This window comes from Lutra lutra, chromosome 17 (assembly GCF_902655055.1).
Source record: "Lutra lutra chromosome 17, mLutLut1.2, whole genome shotgun sequence".
Taxonomy (NCBI): Eukaryota; Metazoa; Chordata; class Mammalia; order Carnivora; family Mustelidae; genus Lutra; species Lutra lutra.
Window position 1 is genome coordinate 55,998,393 of NC_062294.1, and position 19,023 is coordinate 56,017,415.

At 45.1% G+C, this 19,023-nt stretch overlaps 3 protein-coding genes and 1 long non-coding RNA gene across 4 annotated transcripts in view; 2 read left to right on the forward strand and 2 right to left on the reverse strand.

Moving 5' to 3' along the window:
• LOC125088868 (zinc finger protein 665-like) overlaps positions 1-19,023 on the reverse strand; it is a 577,134-nt gene that overhangs the window by 482,026 nt on the left and 76,085 nt on the right.
• The window catches only part of LOC125088914 (KRAB domain-containing protein 5-like), a 664,001-nt gene that overhangs the window by 387,461 nt on the left and 257,517 nt on the right, over positions 1-19,023 (forward strand). The window lies entirely within an intron of this gene.
• Positions 1-19,023, reverse strand: part of LOC125088867 (zinc finger protein 665-like) — a 175,536-nt gene that overhangs the window by 83,659 nt on the left and 72,854 nt on the right. The window lies entirely within an intron of this gene.
• Positions 82-19,000, forward strand: LOC125088931 (uncharacterized). Its single transcript, XR_007123816.1, has 3 exons — positions 82-430; positions 18,710-18,714; positions 18,990-19,000. It is a non-coding gene; the product is annotated as an uncharacterized LOC125088931 (long non-coding RNA).

Consider the following 19,023-nt stretch of genomic DNA (forward strand, 5'->3'; position numbering starts at 1 on the left):
GATAGGTGTTTGGAGCACACACTTCTGCATGCATTGAAACTAAATAACTTCCTCAATATTAGAAATAAGAGGTTTCCTGATTGTTCTTTAAGGAAAAAGAGGTAGCCAGTCAGTAAACTACCAATGTATCTTCCTAAGTGCAATTGTTAGAGAGTATGACTTGATGTGGTTAAATGAGGAAACCCTGACAGATGGCTGCAGGAGGGTAGCTAACTCTTCTTTACAACGCCATACCATTGAACATACACATTTCTGAGGAATGTACCTCAGTCCTGAAATTTTTGGAAATAGGTACTCCATATCCTTCTGAAAACACTCGAATGCTTTTGCACACGTGTATTCCGTATTTCGAATGGTGACAATAGAGTGGATTTGAAATGCATAACTTAGTGTTTGTGTGAACTTGATATATTTTCATTAATAAAACCTAGTGTGTTTTAACATCTGGATATGGGTGTGTCATGAATGATGTGTTATCCTATGTCTAGTGTTCATTTATCTCATTGAAGGTTGTAGGGATCTAATCAAATCAATCACCTATATGATACTGGAGTAAAATAACACACCTAGGAATCCATTTTCTCTGAAGGTTTAAGTTGTCTGAAGGTTTAAGGGATATGTGATTATTTTTCCCCTAGTCTATGCTGTGATTTTCTCCTCTTTGTGAATACAATGATATTAACCATGGGTGTATTACAGAGGTATGTAACGTAGAGGTATTGTTGGTGTTTTAGCTGACATACTCCATGATACCGCTACTGGGCATCGATTTTGTGTAGCCAGCAGTTTTGAAGGTCCTTGCACTGACAGGAGCCATTCTCAAGAGTGCATTCCCCAGTCACCACACTGCAGGGTGACAAGTTAGTGGAACATCTCATATGACATCTGCACTCCGTTCTTGTGAGCCACCATCTCTCTTTCTCCCAATGCTTTCCCTCCCATGTCCCTTAGAGAAGACTTCCCCTCCCCCAGAGCTTCCCTAAATCTGTTTCAGTCGGAATGGCATATTCTAGACTTAGACTTGGGACTCTCTAGCACTGCACCATGGCCCCAAATGAAAGCTTGTGCCCCATGTCCTACACTGAGTGGTATATCGATGTGTCTATGAGGTACACATGCGCCTATGACCATGCTATGTGTGTCATAGATACCCCATAAGAAAGAGAAATCTATCCCAATAGGAGTGATGTGGTAGCCCAGGGAAGAGACAGAAAATATTCAAGATGAAGAATTAGCATGTAGAGAAGGAGAAGTGTCCCAAGTTTCCCAAGTGACTCCCTAGATGTAAAAAAATAACTTCTACTTGTTTATGACCTAGTTATCTCCAGATCTCCAGTTGTATTCGCCCTCATTTTTCTTTCCAGCTACATAGGCACCACAACCATTCTTTTTTGCCTGTGCTATGGAGAGAGTGTCCTCAGAAAATGCTTCACTGAGATTAGACAGATGGAAAGCTGATGGGAATTAAGACATTTAGCACAGGGATGTGGGATGTGAATCTAAGTAAAATTTGAGGAAGGTACCATCCTTCAAGAGAAAGACAAGACCTATTAAAATGAAATGTGAGGAACTCTCCCATGTGGGGAGTGACCTGGAGGTGGCTCCCTTTAGTCACTGCAAAGGCACAAGGAGCTCTTGCTGGTGTCATCTGATGAATACATGTAATGGGGGAAAGAATTGGCTAATGTGGGTTTCTCAGGAGTAGGGAAGTCCTGCTTTATCCTGATGATTTGATTAATCTCCTGTGTCTTCCTGAGGACTAATGCTGCTGGATGTCAGTGATTACACTACTTTCCCTGCCTAGATCCCTGCCAAGGGATAGAGGAGGGTATTGGATGATGCAATCATGTGGGCAGCTTTAAGATGTCACACAGTAGAATAGATATTTGAGATGAAGAAGCCTTCTGGACAGTAGAATCGGCAGGATCTGCAAGACACTTGCTGTGGTTTCTCCCAAGCTCTCATTTCCCAGGGAGATCACCCCAGTCAAGGTCAGATCCAGTGTGGTTGGGTGATCTTCAGGGAAGCTGCTTCACCGCTGTGCGGGACTTTTCCTCCCTTTTCTCAGCACCAGAATGAGTGTACTTCTGTACTTTGGGTCTTTGCATGGCATGGATTTGTTGGTGAAGCAGTTCAACAGTGAGAGGCAGTGAGTATATCTGCTTGAAACAGTCCAGCCCAAGTGTTCATTGACCCCTCAATGAATAAAGAAGAAAGATAGAAATCAAAAGGCATATTTATAACCCTAAAAGGGATGAAATCTTGCCATTTGCCACAACATGGATAGAGCTAGATTGTATTCTTCAAGTGAAATAATTCAGAGAAAGACAAGTATTGTATCATTTCACTCATGTTTGGAATTCAGAAAAAAAAACAAGTGAGCAATGGGAAAGAAAAGAGGGAGAGGCAATGCATGAAATAAACTTTTTTTAAAGTGATTTTATTGTTTTTACAGAGAGAGAGGCAACGAAAGGAGTGGGAGTGGGAGAGGGAGAAGTAGGCTCTCTGCGGACCATGGAGCAGGATTTGAGGCTTGATCCTGGAACCCTAAGATCGGGACCTGAGCTGAAGACAGATGCTCAATGACTGAGCCACCCAGGCACACCAAGAAACAGATTTTTAACTTTAGAACACAACCTGATGGTTGCCAGAGTAGACGTGGGTTAGTGGATGCATTAAGTAAATGGTGGGGATTAAGGACTGCCCCTGTGATAGGCATAGAATGCTATATGGAATTGTATAATCACTGTTGTACACCTTAATCAAATATTACTTCATATGTTAGTGAAGCAGAATATAAGGAAGAATCTTTTTTTTTTTTAAGCTTTTATTTATTTAACAGAGATCACAACTAGGCAGAGAGGCAGGCGGAGAGAGAGGGAGAGGGAAGCAGGCTCCCCGCCGAGCCGAGAGCCCGATGTGGGACTCGATCCCAGGACCCTGAGATCACGACCCGAGCCAGAGGCAGCGGCTCAACCCACCGAGCCACCCAGGTGCCACCCCCTATAAGGAAGAATCTTAAACCTATTTTGTGTTTTGCACATTTAAGAAATTTGTTTTATATTGCCTGACTTGTAGCTGTTGCCCAAAATATACCTTTGCACACCAGTAGAAATACTTACTGTTCTCCCTTCCTCATTCTTCCCAAATTCAGAAAGTTTTGGTGACTATTCTTAATTTTTATGCCATTAAATGTTTAGCTCTGAATGAATATGCCAATTAGAGTGATCTCACTATATTTCATGTCATGGTTTTCTCTGTAGTTAGTCTGCCTAAATCCCAAGGGCTCGGTATGTTAAGTGGCTGATTCTTCTACACTCCCCTGATGGAACACCTCAGTTATTGGTGTCCTGAATGGGAATCCCTGTGGGATGGCTGCTGGATGCTGAAGCTGACTCTGCCGCTGTCTACTGAGAGGAACTAATGTCATTTTTGTGTTTGGATTCATTCAGAATCTTACTGCAAGAATGCATCATTTCAATGGGTTACATTGTGAAGGATTTTAAATTTTAGGGGCACCTGGGTGGCTCAGTTGGTTAAGCGGCTGCCTTCGGATCAGGTCATGATTCCAGTGTCCTGGGATCGAGTCCCACATCGGGCTCCTTGCTCCGCAGGGAGCCTGCTTCTCCCTCTGCCTCTGCCTGCCTCTCTGTCTGCCTGTGGTTGCCCACTCTCTCTCTCTCTCTCTAACAAATAAATACATAAAATCTTTAAAAAAAATAAAACTATAAAACACAGATAAGGGGCGCCTGGGTGGCTCAGTGGGTTAAAGCCTCTGCCTTCGGCTCAGGTCATGATCTCAGGGTCCTGGGATCGAGCCCTGCATCGGGCTCTCTGCTCAGCAGGGAGCCTGCTTCCCCCTCTCTGTCTGCCTACTTGGGATCTCTATCTCGCTGCCAAATAAATAAATAAAATAAAAAAGTAAATTTTCACTGAAAAAATTCTGAAACAAATATTCCATCATAAAAGGATCCTTCCATATAGTTATTTTAAACAGACTGTACACTGAGGAAAAGCACACATTTAAAGCACTAGCATGTGTTATACGGCACAAATTGCTCAGAAAATTATTTATGGTCAGTTATTAAAAGGCTCTAATAAAAATTTTATGCATAAGCATTTAAATAACATTAGAGGTTTTTAAAAAAGATCTTATTTATTTATTTGACAGAGAGACACAGCGAGAGAGAGGGAACACAAGCGGGGGGGAGGTGGGAGAGGAAGACGCAGGCTCCCCACTGAGCAGAGAGCCTAATGTGGGGCTCAACCCCAGGACCTTGAGTTCATGACCTGAGCCAAAGGCGGACAATCAACGACTGAGCCACCCAGGTGCCCCACATTAGAGAATTTTTTTTTTTAAAGATTTTATTTATTTATTTGACAGAGAGAAATCACAAGTAAGCAGAGAGGCAGGCAGAGAGAGAGGAGGAAGCAGGCTCCCTGCTGAGCAGAAAGCCCGACGTGGGGCTCCAACCCAGGACCTGGGATCATGACCTGAGCCGAAGGCAGCGGCTTAACCCACTGAGCCACCCAGGCGCCCCCATTAGAGAATTTTTTAAGAGAGTCTCAGGGGCATCCAGTCAGTTAAGTGCCTGACTTTGGGTTTCAGCTCAGGTTGGGATCTCAGGGTCCTGAGGCTGGGCCCCATGTCCAGCTCTGCACTCAGTGCACTGTCTGCTTAAGACTCTCTCTTCCCCTCCCTCTGCCCTTCCACCCTACCCACCCCTGTTCTCACTCTAAAACAAGTAAGTACATCTTTTAAAAAGAGTCCCACTTTCACACAGAATGCCAAGGTCGTATTCATCCTTCAGAAGCAACAACAACAAACATTTCTGAATAAAGAAAGACCATGATTGTTGTAAAATATCCTGAATATCACTGCTACGTAAAATACACATTTGGGCATTAATTATACTGCAATTCAGATACATTTTGAGAACATTATTTCAAGTCGCACTTCCCAAATCCCATTTAAGGTGTGGTATCCTGCTTGGCCTTCGCACCTCACCTGTGTCACCTGCCTTACTCATTCGCCCCCACTGGAAGGTAAGACAAAGCTTTCTCTCCAGATCCCAGGGCTCCTTGACTCCAGGATCTGGCTTAGATAGAGTGAGACTCCTTTATTTTAAAAATAGGAATATGCATTTTGTTGGATTAATTTTCTTTTTTAAAGATTTTTATTTATTATATTTGATGCAGAGAGAGAGAGATCACAAGTAGGCAGAGAGGCACAGAGAGAGAGGAGGAAGCAGGCTCCCTGCTGAGCAGAGAGCCTGATGTGGGGCTTGATCCCAGGACCCTGAGATCAGGACCTGAGCCAAAGGCAGAGGCTTAACCCACTGAACCACCCAATCACCCCCGTTGGATTAATTTTCGACCCAGCATTATCCTCAGTAGAGAAGAGAAGACATTATAGAATTCTAGAAAACGGTTTCCCAAAATACTCTTATTTGGCAAGTTCGAAAGGAATGATTTTATGACAATTATAGGTGCTACTAGACTATGAAGAATGGCAACAACAATCCTTTTTAAACACTAGTCACTAGAGAGCATTATAACAATCTGTATAAGTTAATACAAACAAAAACACACACCAAAATAACTTATGAGACCAAACATATTTTTTTCTTTTATGAGAGTACTTTGCCAAACATCCAGTAAATGCAAAAAACTAGGTTTGGTTTTTTTTTAAAAGATTTTATTTATTTGACAGAGATAGAGAGATCACAAGTAGGCAGAGATGCAGACAGAGAGAGGGAGAAGCAGGCTTCCCGCTGAGCAGGGAGCTCCATGCAGGGCTTGATCCCAGGACCCTGAGATCATGACCTGAGCTGAAGGCAGAGGCCTAACCCACTGAGCCACCCAGGTGCCCCAAGAAACTGGGTTTTAAGCAAGGTCAACAGACCAAGAGTTTACATAACATAACAAACAGGTCTACATTCAGAGACTGCCTTTTTTTTATTTTTTTTTAAGATTTTATTTAACTGGGGCACCTGGGTGGCTCGGTGGGTTAAGCCGCTGCCTTCGGCTCAGGTCATGATCCCAGGTCTTGGGTTCGAGCCCCACATTGGGCTTTCTGCTCAGCAGGGAGCCTGCTTCCTCCTCTCTCTGCGTGCCTCTCTGCTTACTTGTGATTTCTCTCTGTCAAATAAATAAATAAAATCTTAAAAAAAAAAAGATTTTATTTAACTGATAGAGATCACAAGTAGGCAGAGAGGCAGGCAGAGAGAGAGAGGGAAGCAGGCTCCCTGCTAAGCAGAGAGCCTGATGCGGGGCTCGATCCCAGGATCCTGAGACCATGACCTGAGCTGAAGGCAGAGGCTTAACCCACTGAGCCACCCAGGCACCCCCACCCCCTTTTTAAAAAGATTTTATCAGAGCCTGCCTTAAAGCAACATTCCCTCGGGGCGAAGGGCGAGCTGCCCCAAGATGAGACACTTTGACATGAACATTCCTTTGGGCTCAAGGTAATTCACACCCTGTAGGCCCAAGAGAAACTTTTTTCCCTCCTTAACTATGTAGAAGAATCTAAGTTGGGGGTCTTTCCCAGCACAAGGCTGTTACCAGAGACAAATTTCACATGAGTGGCATCTGTGGCCCATCTGTGGCCGCCCTGTGGTCCCCGAGGGCAAACATCTGGTGACCAAACACCTGCTCTTCTTGCCCTGGGAACTACCTTTCCCCACCTGAGAGCCCCGGACCCTCCTCCTCCCTGCAGGATGACATCCACACACCTCCTTTAGCCGGAATGTCTTTGGGATTTCCATGTCTGTGAGGGGTCTGCATACTTACGAGATTTGAGCATCTGTTAATCTCATTTCAGTTTGATTCTTAGCCCAATAAGGCAATGAAGAGCAATGGAAGGCTGGCTTCAACCCAGAAATGTTTTGTTTTGTTTTGTTTTTTTGTAACATAACATTTTTTTTAAAAGATTTTATTTATTTATTTGACAGACAGAGATCACAAGCAGGCAGAGAGGCAGGCAGAGAGAGAGAGGAAGGGAAGCAGGCTTCCCGCTGAGCAGAGAGCCCAATGCAGGGCTCAATCCCAGGACCCTGGGATCATGACCTGAGCTGAAGGCAGAGGCTTTAACCCACTGTGCCACCCAGGCCCCCCTCAAATAAATGGAATCTTAAAAAAAAGAAAAGGCCCTTGACACTTCCAATTTTGCACCATCAAATTTATTATTCTTGCTGATTTAAGAACATGAAGCAAATATGGATCCCAGGGCTTACTTTCAGAGATAGTGTAAAAGAAAAGTTACTACAGTGATCCGATTTGGAAATCAGGAGGGACCAGAAAGTCACGACGACGTGAAGGAGGGAATGAGGCACTTTTCCCTCAGGACAAGTAGTCCAGGATTATTTTGTTTCTTAGATTTTCTTGAAAGGAATTCACATTTTCTCAAATACGCAGTAGAAATATAGATTTTCCTCTGTGTAGCACTGATGTGCTTTGGTCTTAAATATAGAATAATGAGTTTAAAAATTTTTTTAAAAGATTAGAGATCTGGACTGCATTGGCCTGAAGAGTATAAGTGCCCAACCTGTACAAAGTTTATTATTAAAAAGGGATTCAAGGGAAGTTGCTAGGAAATGCGGACATACTATATACACAAATTGTTAGTTTAATATATCCCATTATAGAGAGCACCAGAAGTAATGCATTTAAAGCAAAGAACTTTTTAGGATTCTGATACTTCTACATTTGTTCTGATACTGAAGAAGAAAATCACTCAGAGCAGATTCACCCAGAGTAGCCCGAGGCCAGCAGATGCCAGTAGATAGATCAAGAGATAACCAGAAGCCCACTAAGGAGTGAAAGATAACCTGATGTTTCTGCTTCTGTAAACAGACTTCCCACCACAAGCTCCCTGCACCGCCCTAACAGCCTAAACCAGCCCTCCTCTCCCTAGTTTAAACCCATCTCCCAGCGGCCAGCATAGCCCTTGGAACCTGACTCCATACACCCCTCTATAAAATCCCTGTAACCCCACTATGTGGGGCCCAGAGCTTTGAGCACGAGCTCATCTGGGTCCACTGGCATAAAATCAATCTGAGTTCTCCTACTTCTCCGAGTGTCACTTGGTCTCTCCCCAGTCTGATTATTTTCTGCAACATTTCTGGAGGCCCGAGCAAGATTCCAACCCTTCTGGCCCCTTGAGCCTCTGGCCAGTGGCTTTGACTACACTGGAGCAGGAAGGAACTCAAGGACTGAATGAGGCAGCATGTCATCCCACAGGATTCCAGGTCCTCCTTCACCCTGGAGTTCCAACCTTCTGGGCAGTCTTGTCCTGGCTGGACTTCAAGGAGAAGTGGACCAACTTGCCTGGCAACTCATCTGGGTTCGGTAAGCCATCCAGGAATATAATCTGTAGTTAGATCCTGCTCAAACTGAATGGAAGGGAAGCTTGATCACCTTCCAGAAATTTCCCAAAGGAATTCCACAGGTCAGGGACCTCCCAGCAGGGCAGGTCCTACAAAACAGGAACCTCCAGAGGGGAGGAACTGTAGTAACTTTGGTGTGAATGCATGAGTGAGTGAACGGCCTGTTTGTGTGTGTGGCTCCCTGGTCTTGAGACGATGGAGTCTGAGCAGGCTCCAAACTGTTTCCAGGGTGAACTCACAGAGTCTAGGGCCAGCACTTTGGGGCACCAGTCTGGGGCTTATATGGACTCACTATGGCTAAGAGGCATCCACATCTCCTCCGGGAGAGCAGACAGGTGGGCATCTGATTGGTCTCTCCTTTGGAGGGGCACCTACCCTTTGTCTTTGAACCACCAACACAGGGAGGGAACACATAGGGTAGGCAAGAGAGCCTCTGTTCATCATGGGCAGAAACTCTTCAAAACCTATTTGGTTTCTTCAAAACCAAAAACTGTATGCTTAAGAATTGTAAGAAGGCATTCTTAGGAAACTATGAGATCAAAATGTCTCCTGGTGGGACGCCTGGGTGGCTCAGTTGGTTGGACGACTGCCTTCGGCTCGGGTCATGATCCCGGAGTCCCGGGATCGGGTCCCGCATCGGGCTCCCAGCTCCATGGGGAGTCTGCTTCTCCCTCTAACCTTCTCCTCGCTCATGCTCTCTCTCACTGTCTCTCTCTCAAATAAATAAATAAAAAATCTTTAAAAAAAAAAAATGTCTCCTGGAAAATTACACACATTATGTGAATTGGAATGGCCCACTTTTGGGGTTGGCTGGTGCTCTGAGGGTACCCTAGACCCACCCACTGTCCAGGCCATTTACAGAGTTGTGGTCAGTACAGCCAGAAACCCTGACCCATACCCATATATTTGATTCTTGGCTTCAGATAGCCCAAACTGCCCCCGTGGGTCCAATTCTGTGATAATAGGAAGAGCCAGAGTAGGATATTTGTTACCCAAGTAAAAGAGCTCAAGGGCTGTAAGAAAGCAAAGCCTGTTTATCAGGGAGACCAACAGACAGGACAATCTGTTCGTGCACCTGCCATATGACCCGAGTGCACCACCAGGGGGCAGCTGATGCCCCACCTTTTGGATAGCCCTCCTCAGCCACCAAGCCCAGAGGGAATTCCAACCCTGCCCCAATCCTGGAGCCCCAGCCCCCAGCTTGCGAGGGGACATCTATGCTCGTCTCAGGCTCCAGTTCCCCCAATCACAGCTCTCCAGATGCTGCTCCATAAGATGAAAGGGCAACAGATAGACACTGAGAACACCAGCCCCAACAGTCTATTCTCATCTACCAGCCCTTGAGCACCATTGACCTTCTAAATTGGAAAAACCATACACTGCCATATTCAGAGAAGCCTCAGGCCATGATTGACCTCCTGGAGTCCCTGTTCCAGACCCACCAACCCACTTGGGATGATTGCCACTCAATTCTCTGACACTCTTCGATAGAAGAATACCAACAAATCCTCACCAAGACACGTCACTGGCTCCGATGCCAGCGCCACCTGGAACCCTGAAAGCAGAATCACGGGTATTAGCAGCAACACCCGACACTCAGCCCAGCTAGGATTTCCATACGGTCGAGGGACTAGCTGACCTAAGTCGATACTGTACAGCTCTTCTGCATGGACTCAGAACAGGGGTAAAGAAACCAACCAACATGTCAAAAACTATGGCAGTTATCCAGAAATCAGAAGAATCACCAACTGACTTCTGGGAGAGACTATATGAGGCCTTCTGAGTATACATCCCATTTGATCCAGAGGCCCCAGAGAACCAGCAAATGATCAACTCAGTGTTTATGATGCAATCATATACCAATATTTGCCAGAAACTCTAGAAAGTTGAGGGCTTCGCTGGCATGAATGCTACCCAGCTGACAGAAGTGACAGATAAGGTCTTTGCAAGTTGAGACCATGAGGCCAAATGAGAAGCAGACAAAAGAATGAAAACAAAGTCATCGTTGATGGCTTCAGTACTAGGAAAACTGGACCCAACTGGACAGTCAGCCCCACTGCAAAAGGGGGGACCCAATAGGAAGGCCCCACTCTGATGAGATCAATGTGCCTATTATAAGGAGACTGGCCACTGGAAAATGAATGCCCCCACCATAAGGAACCAACTGAAGGGCCTGACAAAATTACTTCAGAAAAAAGGAAAACAAAATGGCAGCCTGAGCCTGAAATGCAAGACCTTATCATTCTGGCTGGGATTGAGTCAAACTAGGGAAGACCAGGCTTCCTTTCATTAGGTACCTGAGAGCCTACGGTCAAAATGAAAGTGGGGGCCCAACCGTTGACTTTCATGGTGGACACAGGTACTGAGCATTAAGTGGTTACCAGACCCATGGCTCGACTCACAGGGCACAAGGCCACAGTTGTCAGGGCAAATGGTTCCCAAACTGCCCACCAGTTTTGTGGACGCTGAACATGCCAGCTGGGGGCATACACAGTTACCCATGAATTCCTATACCTACCGGAAAGTCCCGTTTCCTTCCAAGGTAGAGACTTACTGACAAAGTTTGAGGCCCAGATCACCTTTATCCAAAGGGGGCCTACAAGCCTCACCTTGGGAAGGCCTAATTCCCTCATCATGGCAGTAACTGTACCCACAGAAAATGAATGGCAATTTTACTGCCAAGAAAAAGGAGACCCCACGAAGCCAACCAGTCTGCTGGAGGAGTTCCCTGATGTCTGGGCTGAAAAAGGACCTCCTGGCCTGACCCTTAACCATGGGCAAAAAATGAAGAGGGATTAAAAGGAGAAGCGGACTGGTGGAAACTGCTTGACCAGAGACTTTTTGTCCCCAGTACTGTAACAACCCCCCTAATAAAGCAACATCATGAACTAACTCACTTGGGAAAAACAGCCCTGGAGAAACTGCTATCTCATCCCCAGACTCCCCACCCTGTGCACGCAAACAAGCACTAGGTGCAGTACATGCACACAGAACAAGGCAAATCAAGGACCTAGACCATGCCCCGGGATTCAAACAATGGGCACCATCCCTTCCGAGGACTTGGAGACAGACTTCACAGAGGTCAAGCCATGCTGAGGATACTGATACCTGCTGATCCTACTTTGCACTTACTCAGGGTGGGTTGAGGCTTAACCCACATGCACAGAGAAAGCACGAGAAGTAGTAAAAGCCCTCCTGAGAGATGTCATCCCCAGGTATGGGCTTTCCCTTTCCATCGGCTCAGACAATGGACCGAGTTTCATGGCAGAGATAGCCCAAGGCCTACTCAATATCTTGAAAATAAAATGGAAGCTCCATACAGCATACAGACCTCAGAGCTCAGGGAAAGTAGAGCACGTGAACCTGACCCTTAAAACAACTTTAACCAAACTCTGTCAGGAAATCCCCTGGGTAGAAATGTTACCACAGGCCGTGTTCAGGGCATACAATACCCCAAGATCCTTTGGCTACTCACCCTTTGAGATTCTCTATGATAGGCCACCCGCTGTAACAAGCCGGCTTAGAGATCTCAGACAAATTGGAGACTTAGAAATATCCCTACACCTCTAGGCCCTGGGAAAAACTCTACACCACATCTCCTGAGAAGCTTTAGAAAGGACCACCATCCCCATGAGTAACTGGGCTCATCCCAGTTACTCATGCCAGAGTAACTGGGGGACATGATATGGGTAAAAGATCAGGAAGAAGGAGCTGCTCCAACCCACTCAGATGGGTCCCCATCTAGTAATACTGACAACTTTCACTGCTGTTAAAGTTGCAGGTATCATACACTCCCTGGATCCATCATTCCTGAGTAAAGAAGGCAGTGGCCCCCACAGACCCAGATGATTGGCAGACAGCCTTGGACCCAACTGACCCCCTCAAGTTGAAGATCTGTAAGAAGACCCAGCAGTCCACAGCCACCAAGGGGGCCTCTAGCCTGACTTGATGCCCCACGGAAATTTGCAGATCCCTCACTTTAGAAATCGACAACCTTTCTCTAGTCACAAACCTGGAGGCCAGCTGGTAAGTGCATGGCGGAAGCTTGAGGAACTCAATGGGAAATATTTGGACATTAAAATCCTGGTGTCACTCAGTGCCATAATAGTGGTACTTGTAACCCTAGTGTTCTCTGTGGGTCTAGTTGAGTCAGCCCCAGATGACTGGAATTGGACACAAAAAATCACTCTATCCATACTCTATATAGGTATATAGAGACTATTCACTGGAATCTACTGTTTTTTCATAACTGCCCCCCCCAGTCCCACTTTAAAATGAGTTCCCTAATGCTGGTGCTGTGGCTGTCAATTATAGAGCTAAGCTTGGGCTACCTAGATGATGACATGACTAAGGACAGTCAATGCCACCAGCTGCAGGCTGTAAGGATGCTGGGGGCACCCACCACCCACCACGTACATGCCAGGATTACCAGCAGTCCAATGGCCTTGATACATGTGCTACAGCACACCCAAAACTCTGTCAACATGAGAGTCTATTCTATGTGTTTGGTAGCCCAATGGATTGATGACCCAACTGCTATGCAGCTCTACACCCCATGGGTATAGGGTAGACCTACCCTGTCTCCTCCATGGTCTCTCCCCACTCCTATCCAGGAGGTCCCTACCTGAGCTCCTACTCTTTCTCTACCACAGCCATTCCCAACCCAGGACAGGTAAGACCAAGCCCATGGTCTCCCTGTTCTTGTACTTTGGTACACTCTAGTATGCCAAGACAATGTTGTAACCTGAGGGAGGTCACTCTTTGTCACAATAAAGGAAAGAAACTCATGACAGGAAGCATTAAGCCCAGGCTAGCTACATTGGGGCTATAGGGATCCAAGATGCCCTGAGGAAAAGGGTCCAACCTGCTGGAACCTGACCCTTATCAACCCCTACTAAGGTTTCCTCCCAATGGAGGGCCTCTCACTTTAGACCCTCAAGCATGTGATGTAATAGAAAAGGTCCACCATTTATTTACTCAACACAACCAACCCTCAGTAGGAGTTCTATCTGCCACCCAATGTCTACAAACCCACAGTTGTCCTTCACTTGATGGGCACATGTCCACCACATCATGGTGCACTCCAGAACCTGGCACCCTTTTCACATGTGAAAGATATATTCATCAATGTTTACCGGCTAACCAGAGAGGGCCATGTCCATGGATCCTTCCTACTCCACAGGTAGATATAGTCCTCCAAAATCAATCCCTCTCCATTCCCTTGTTGGCATATGCATGGTCCAAGAGGGCCATCCAAATCATCCCACTTTTGGTTGGATTAGGCATAATGATAGCTGTGGGCACAAGGATAGGAGGAATGGCCTCATCCTATTACTACAAGAAGCTGTCAGAAAATCTTGCAGAAGATATGGAGCAGGTGGCTAAGTCTATGATGACCATATAAGATCAGATTTACTCCTTAGAAGCAGGGTACTACAGAATCAAAGGGGCTTAGACCTGCTCACTGCCAATAAGGGGGGAACTCTGCCTCTTCCCAAATGAGGAATGTTGTTTCTACATGAACCAGTCAGAGTTAGTCAGAGACATGATTCAATGACTACAAGATCAGATTGCACTCAGGAGACAAGGGACAATTGGTATGATGTCTGGGGCTGGGCTGTGTCGCTCCTTCCCTTAGCCAGCCCTCTCCTCATGCTCCTGTTGGTACCCCTGTTCAGTCCATGTATTATTAATCTTATCACCCTATTCATCAGCTCTCAGTTGGAAACAATTAAATTGCAACTATTGGTAACTCAATACAGGTCTCTAGATCAACAAAAATCCAATGGAAATTATCGATGTCCATTCTAAGTTTAAAAAGTCATTGAAAGTGGGGGATGAAGAGGAAAATCATCCAGAGCAGGTTCACCCAGGGTAGCCCCAGGCCAGCAGACCCCAGTAGATAGAGCAAGAGATAACTATAAGTCCCACTAAGGAGCAAGAGATAACCAGCTGTTTCTGCTTCTGTAAACAGACTTCCCACCACAAGCCCCATCCACTGCCATAAGAGCCTAAAGCAACCTCCCACTCCCCCGGTTTAAATGTACCTCCCAGCAGCTAGCATAGCCCTTGGAACCTGACCCCCTATACCCCTCTATAAAAACTCTGTAATCCCACTACGTAGGCCCAGAGCTTTGAGCACTAGCTTGTCTGGGTCCACCAGCGTAAAATAAATTCAAGTTCTCCTACTACTCTGAGTGTCTTTTGGTCTCTTGCCAATCTGATTACTTTCTGCGACGATACAGACATATCACAAATATCACCTGCCCAAGACTTTGCACAGTTGATCTCAACCTACAAATATATATGTAAGCAACATTAAAAGCATTTGTTCTGTTTTAAAGGTATAAAAAAATAGAATTAAACTGTAATGAACAACAACAGAAAGGTTTAAAAGGACTGTGCATATCAAAAACTTAGCTTTAAGAAAACTGTGAAGGAAAATGTGAAATGACTCCTGAATATGGTGCTTTCATTTTGCAGTGGGAGAAGTAAGGCTTCTGGCTGGGAAGATCTCTCTTGGTAAATAACTTAGCATATGATAACAGCAGAGAAATTTCTTTTTGTGTGGTTGGAGTTTGATCATAAACTCATTTTGGTGAGGACTGGTCCTCTACAAGTTATAGTAGGCTACGGAATCTGAGAGGCTTGATGGTTTTTGTTGTTGATGAGTGTGTGTGTGTGTGTGTGTGTGTGTTTAACAGAGACAGAGACAGAGAGACAGATGGGGGGATTGGGTAGGGGAAGAGGGAGAGAGAAACTTAAGCAGGCTCCATGCGCAGCATGACTCCACCAGGAGTCAATCACAGGACCCTGAGAACACAGCAAGCCACCCAAGTGTCCCTGTTTAAATTGTTCTTTAGCTAGCCATGAGAAACTGTTTCTGATCTAGCTCCCCACTTATAGCCCAATAGGCTGCACGTTACAAAATTAGCTGCAGTTCAGTTATGACTTGACTAAAGGACGATGACTTCGTCTTGTAATACCGCATGGCCACAATGTGCTTTACGGTCAGGAGAAGCACAGATTGCAGGCCCAGATGCATCTGCCTCTTAGAAATTTAAAATTCTTCACAATGCAGCCCATTTAAAGGCTTGATGCATTCTGTAGAGGAGATTCTGAATAAATCCAAAGACAAAGGACATTAGCTCTTCTCAGTAGAACCTGGCAGAGTCACCTTCAGCACCCAGCAGCCATGGCACGGGGATGACATTCACAATACAAATAATTTAGATGCTCCATCGGGGGAAGCATAGAAGACTCATCCACTTAGCACAGTGAGTGCTCTGAATTTATGACTCCGGAGAAAACCAGCACAAAATATAATCAACCATCTCCAGTGACACCAGAAGGAGCAAGAGGACTCTAATCAGCACATTCGGTCACAGCCAACTCCCCTGAGGTAGTGCTGAGCATTTCAACCAGTGAGGATGGAAAGTAACCATCACACCATGAAAGAAGTGATAGAGAACCACCTTCCAACAATCTGGTACGACTCATGCTCAATACACATCAGTGACCTGTTTCCAAGTGTCTAAATGAAATGAAAACGATACTAAGGATGATTTTAATGCTCAACTGGCCTAAATGAGAAACATTGGAAATACATAATTTGTATAATTAGGCACCTACCGTGAGAGAGACAACTATTAATCTAAACAGACTAAGTGGGACACATATTTTGACTGGGATTGAGAAGCATTAAGGAACCACTGACAAGACAGCAACCACGCAGGAAACAACTAAGGAACCTTGAGAGATAGTGACAACAGCAGAGGTCAAAAATCTCAACTCCTGCAGAAGAACTTCCTACTACTCCACCTTTTCACATACTTTTTTTTTTAAGATTTTATTTATTTATTTGACACAGAGAGAGAGAGAGAACATAAGGAAGCAGAGCAGCAGGCAGAGGGAGAGAGGGAAGCAGGCTCTCCACTGAGCAGAGAGCCCGATGCGGGACTCGATCCCAGGACCCTGAGATCATGACCTGAGCCAAAGGCAGAGGCTTAACCCACTGAGCCACCCAGGCATCCCTCTTTATATACCTCAAATAGGATGTCAGGAAATGAGGCATTAAAATCAAATCCTCGGTCAGAGAACAGGAATTCTTGTCACCTCAAAGATCCTTCTAGCTAGACTAAGAATCACAATGACATGAGCAGATTAACAGGAAAAAAATCATATTAAATCAGTGTACATATAGGGAATCTGCAGTGACTTGGAAATTCCAAAGACTGTCAAGCAAGATGAAGTACAAATGTCATCCTGAACTAAGACAAACGGGTCAGGGCCTGGATCTTCTGAGGAAAGGAAAACCCCTCACAGGGTGATAAGAAGAGCACATATTTGGTAACAGGATATTTGTCCTACCTTACAGTTGGGTCATGGAGATAAACTTGGTCTCTGTGACTAACCCTTGTTCTGAGAAAGAGCCCCAATTTGGATTCCATTGTGTGGTTAAGGGAGCAGGGAAAGGCTTTCTTGAGGCTGCAGGTTCTCAAGTACCTTGAACTCAAGTTACCTCCAGGACAAAGGGGCACATTCAGGCACTGGGGGGATGGACCGGCTGTCTAGAAGCCCTTCAGTTCCCTATCTGAAACTTCCTTATGAGTTTCATACATTAAAATTTCACCTGATAAATTGTTTCCTGTCACTGATCCAGCATTTTAGGCCTGACAATAAATAGGTCAGTAGAGTCAAAGTCATTTCAGGAGGCAGTGATGCAGGTGTATTTTCAAAGTTAGCCCTGTGGCACAAGTAATGTAATTAATGAAGTATTTACACTTAATGATTAGAGCAAGTGTTAAGCCAGTTTCTGTCTTCTAAGGGTAGCAGTTGACCAGACATCTGGTGAGATGTCAGACTTGAAGTATCTTGAGATAGAGGACAGGTAGTGACCATCAGACGGATCTTCCTGGTTTATAGTTCAAATGCATCTGGCAATATTTGCAGTGGCCCATGGAGCCACAGCCCTAAGATTGTCTCTACATGAATATAAGGGTGATTTTGTTCCATCAAGTCATTTATATTAAGTTTCCAGAGCTTCAGGGAAAAGGACAGTTTTAGTTCTCACATAATTCCATATCAGAATGGTGGGAGAAAAATAAAAATATTAGTTTAGTGATTTGTAGCCAGACATTGGAGAACCCTAGGAGAAATCAAGATCTAGTCCATTGTATGTGAAAACTATTAAAACATTTTATCCACAGGGGCACCTGGGTGGCTCAGTGGGTTGAAGCCTCTGCCTTCGGCTCAAGTCATGATCCCAGGGTCCTGGGATTGAGCCCTGCATTGGGCTCTCTGCTCAGCGAGGAGCCTGCTTCCCTTCCTCTCTCTCTCTGCCTGCCTCTCTGCCTGCTTGTGATCTATGTCAAATAAATAAATAAAATCTTAAAAAAAATATTTTATCAACTAAGATGTGTTATTAAAACACATTTTTCTCTGGGCACGTGGGTGGCTCAGGGGGTTAAGCCTCTGCCTTCGGCTCAGGTCCTGGTCTCAGGGTCCTGGGATCGAGCCCCACATCGGGCTCTCTGCTCAGCGGGGAGCCTGCTTCCCCCTCTCTCTCTGCCTGCTTGTGATCTCTGTCTGTCAAATAAATAAAATCTTAAAAACCCACATTTTTCTCTATAATCACCTGCATTTTTACCAGACATAGAAAAAAACACCAATTTCATCACAAAATAACTCTAGTTCAAGAAAGAAAACTCGGCCTGATTATTTACATAATTCCACCAAGAACAGAGATTTGATTTACAGACTCTTTAAAAGCAGCTTTGCTGACTGCTTCATACTGAGTTTCTAGACTGAACTTTTAATAGCCTCTCCAGGCCAGAGGGAAGCCAAATACTTGCCACCAGACATTGCCTGTGATTCCTATAGAGGTGGGTGAGCTCCTCTCTTCTTGAGGTTGCCCAAATATCCCTAGGTTCCTGGACCTGTTAGGAAACGATCTTTTTTTTTTTTAAGATTTTATTTATTTATTTGATGGAGAGAGAGATCACAAGTAGGCAGAGAGGCAGACAGAGAGAGGGGGAGGCAGGCTCCCTGCTGAGCAGAGAGCCTGACCTGGGGCTCGATCCCAGGACCCTGAGACCATGACCTGAAGGCAGAGGCTTGACCCACTGAGCCACCCAGGCACCCCAGAAAATGCTCTTCTTTACTGACATATTATGGCTGCTGGGAACTCTGTAAACAAGGTATCAGGCTGCTATTTCCAAGGGGCCGTTAACGGCTCTATAAAGTCAATCTTAGTCCCTTAGAGCCGTCCCTCATATGTGGATCTATGCAGCTCGTTCTCCGCTATGACCTTCCAGTCCAAGCTTTTGTTATATAACCAGTGTTTGTCATCATGTCTTGTCATAAGCAGAAGTTTCCTACTGAAATTATGCAAATACATGGGTTGGCAAAAAAAAAAAAAAATGGTCACCGAGAGTTTCTGAATTTGGGAGGAATTGGAAAAGAAGAAAAGATAAAGATTCCAGTTTCTTTCTAGAGGAGTATTTTTGAGCCATGCTACAAGTCGGTCAACCTAACACAAAAAGTTTTCTAAATCTGTAAAAACAAAACATTTTTCAAGGTTTTTGTATATATTCCAGTTAGTTAACATGGAAGGTAGCATTTGGTTCGGCAGTAC